Source organism: Malaclemys terrapin, chromosome 25, assembly GCF_027887155.1.
Source record: "Malaclemys terrapin pileata isolate rMalTer1 chromosome 25, rMalTer1.hap1, whole genome shotgun sequence".
In the NCBI taxonomy this organism is placed as follows: Eukaryota; Metazoa; Chordata; order Testudines; family Emydidae; genus Malaclemys; species Malaclemys terrapin.
In genome coordinates, this window is record NC_071529.1 from 598215 (window position 1) to 602325 (window position 4111).

The window sequence follows — 4111 nt, forward strand, 5'->3', positions numbered from 1 at the left end:
TTTGGCACTGGTGAGGCCATATCTGGAGTACTGCATCCAGTTTTGGTCCTCCCACTACAGAAAGGATGTGGACAAATTGGAGAGAGTCCAGCGGAAGGCAACAAAAATTATTAGAGGGCCAGTGCACATGACTTACGAGGAGAGGCTGAGGGAACTGGGGTTATTTAGTCTGCAGAAGAGAAGAGTGAGGGGGGGATTTAATAGCAGCCTTCAACTATCTGAAGGGAGGGTCCAATGAGGATGGAGCTCGGCTGTTCTCAGTGGTGGCAAATGACAGAACAAGGAGCAATGGTCTCAAGTTGCAGTGGGGGAGGTCTAGGTTGGATATTAGGAAACACTATTTCACTAGGAGGGTGGTGAAGCACTGGAATGGGTTACCTAGGGAGGTGGTGGAATCTCCTTCCTTAGAGGTTTTTAAGGTCAGGCTTGACAAAGCCCTGGCTGGGATGATTTAGTTGGGGTTGGTCCTGCTTTGAGCAGGGGGTTGGACAAGATGACCTCTTGAGGTCTCTTCCAACCCTAATCTCCTATGATTCTATGATGTGCACTACCAATAGGAGGGTAGGGTAGACATTAACCACCGTAGCAATTACCTAACATGGGTCGACTTAAGTTTCTACTGTAGACATGCTCTCACACAGTTTGCCTTTTTTTTTTTTTTTAAATGTGCTATTGTTCCACTGGTCACTGAAGAGTGAATCATTTGCAAAAAGGCACTGTTAGTTTCTAATGCGCAGTCTACGTGACTTTAAATAACCCCAGGTCAAGTTTATGAAAAATTACAAGATCTGGGTCTATGAACTATAAGACAAAGCATCACGGCACACATGCACATCCATATACCCACAGACCGTAACTCAGCACTGATAAAAGAATCCAGAGTGGATTTTTGGCAAATGCTAGATAGTTTCTTTCAAAAAAGTGTCCAAAAATAGAAAACTCTGATAATGCCAACAAAAATCCAAGTTATATTCAGTTTTTTGTTTAAAGTCTCTTCTGAATATTTATTTCAGATGGTCCAGATTTAACCCAAAGCCGCCTCCTCTCTTCCGAAGAGGACACCATTTTAAAGCAATACATGTGAAAATTCTTCAAAGGGAAAATTAAAATGCACTTTGAAACTGATCATAAACATGAAAATGTACAGCTTTAAAAGACACCCACCTCGTGAGTAGCAAAGACTCAGTTTCAAAGTAAAATGTGCACTTTTTACACAATTGAAATGAATACAAAATAGCTACAAAAATCTGAGTTCAGTTACTTTGCATTTCTGGGATGAGTTCAGTGCACACTGTGGAATAATTATGTATATTTTAAACAAAATATTGCTTTACAGTAATGGAATTATTTCCTGTTTTTGAAGGAAATCTCACAGGATTAACATGAGCTAGTGGTTTTAAACAGGTAATTGTTTAGGGTCAAATGGAAGGATGACTTGCCCCCCAAAAGTAAGCAGTAATGACTAATACAGAAAGCATATGGAGCAGCTGGCAGTAACTGACTGTCAGGTAATTTTAAACTACAGGTGTGGTACACGGGTACAGGAGATGTAAACAATAGCCAGGGGCAAAGGATTTTAAATTACTGCAGTCCTGCTTATTAAACAGCATTCAAAGAAACTACAAAGGGTTAAGAGCAATATAACCCTCTTGGGAAGCTGGAGAGAACAACCAAGCTGCAGCATTTGTGGATAATGTTTATCTCCAGGCTCCAAATGTCTTTTCCACAGTTCTTTCAGACATCACTGATTTTCACCCAGCCTCCCCATCACTCTCATATCTTCCCTCTGGCTAACCTAACCCCTTCTGTCCATCCTCCGTCTCGGTAGTCTTCCCTTCAGACGATCACTGACATTCTGTCTGACCAACACAAAGTTAGTGACACAAACCCATTTCTCGCTGGCCAGACGGTCTGGAATTTCACTTGCTGTTTTAAAGATGACAACATAACCTGGTCTATTCTCCACTTAAAATAAAATAGACCTCCCCAAGAACTTTTAACATGTAGGGATTAAGTGCTAAAATACAGACTTCAGACACACTTCTCAGACTAACAGAGGATGAGCGTATTGCACGAGAAGAAGCGGGAAAGCAAGTTTTATACCTGTAGCATGGAACATCTTGCTGCCTGAAGTGGACTGGAGCAGCCTACCAATGTGCATCTAAAGGAGTCTGTATTGGCTTGGGCTGCTCTTTGGAAGAAGGTCTCTATCTTGTTCCCATTTAAATGAACGCTACTTTTGCCACTGACTTCAAGGAGAGCCGGACTAGGCCCTGCCGGTACATCTACACAGCAAAAACCAACCCAACAAAAAGCCCCCCAAGCCTTGGAGTCTGGGTCAACTGCCTTGGGCTCCTGGGGCACCTGCTGCAGAGATAAAAATAGCAGCAGAGATGTTCAGACTCCAGCTGGAGCCCAGGCTCGGAGACTCTCCCCCGCCTCGCTGGGTTTCAAAGTCCAGGCTCCAGCCTAAGTGGGAATGTCTGTACTGCTATTTTTAGCCCCGCAGCGGCGGCATGGGCCTGAGTCAGTTGACCTGGTTCTGAGACTCACTGCTGTGGGTCTTTTTTTGACATACAGACATACCCTAACATTAATAATGCTCAGGAGGGAATTAAAGGGGGAACAGTGTGGCTTTCCATGGAACTAGTACTTTCAGGGCTCAATTCAGCAAATCATCCCTTAGCAAAGCACTTAAGCATATGCCTATGTCCCATTGATTTATTTTTAACGTTAAGCATATGCTTAGGTGCTTTGGGAACAGGAATGAACGTATACTTAAGTATTCTGCTGCACTCGGGCTTGAGCTCCCTTACTGCCTCATAAGAACGGCCAGACCGGGTCAGACCAAAGGTCCATCCAGCCCAGTGTCCTGTCTTCTGACAGTGGCCAATGCCAGGTGCCCCAGAGGGAATGAACAGAACAGGCAATCATCAAGTGATCCATCCCCCGTCGCCCATTCCTAGCTTTTGGCAAGCAGAGGCTAGCGACACCATCCCTGCCCAGCCTGGCTAATAGCCATTGACGGACCTATCCGCCATAAATGTATCTAGTTCTTTTTTGAACCCTGTTATAGTCTCGGCCTTCACAAAATCCTCTGGCAAAGAGTTCCACAGGTTGACCATGCGTTGTGTGCAGAAAAACTTCCGTTCGTTTTAAACCTGCTGCCTATTAATTTCATTTGGTGACCCCCTAGTTCTTGCGTTATTTACTCCTTCTCATAACACTTCCTTATTTACTTTCTCCACACCAGTCATGATTTTATAGACCTCTATCATATCCCCCCTTGTCATCTCTTTTCCAAGCTGAAAAGTCTGAGTCTTATTAATCTCTCCTTATACGGAACCTGTTCCATACCCCTAATCATTTTTGTTGCCCTTTTCTGAACCTTTTCCAATTCCAATGTATCTTTTTTGAGATGGGGCGACCACATCTGCACGCCGTGTACCATGGATTTATATAGAGGCAATATGATATTTTCTGTCGTATTATCTATTGCTTTCTTAACGATTCCCTTTCTGACCTCTGGAAATGTGCTCCTGATTAACTGTATCCAGGGTGGTGTGGGAATGAGGGAGCCTCACGATAGAACAGGAGTTTCCCCTTAATACTTTCCCCCAAAATCTATTAAATGGACTAAAATTTCACAGAAGAGAAAACAGAGCATGGCCTTGACTGTATTATAAATAGTAGCTAAAAGCATATACAACTCATCAGCATCTCTCAAACGTTAATGCTTACCCTTGCCAAAAAGACACTGCCAAAGGCAGTAATACTGCGTTCTCCTTTTTCTAATTATAAATTTAACTTTAATGCCAAACCCTCAGAATGCTAAATCCAACTAGTCTCTCAAGCAGAAATCGAATATTTACATATTGCTCTGTTTGAGCTGAGTTCCTAGGACACAATGGAAGAAAGATGGCTTGGGGGTGAGGCATCTTTGTCAAGTTTTCAATATATTCCTATAAACAAAGTTTTCGTTGTGGTTTTTTTGGGGAGGGGACTATCAAAAGCTTCCTTCTAATGTAATGCACAACAAATACAGTTTACAATGACTACTCAAAGTCAGAGCATTTTGTTAAAAATAAATAAATAAACAAACAAAAACCAG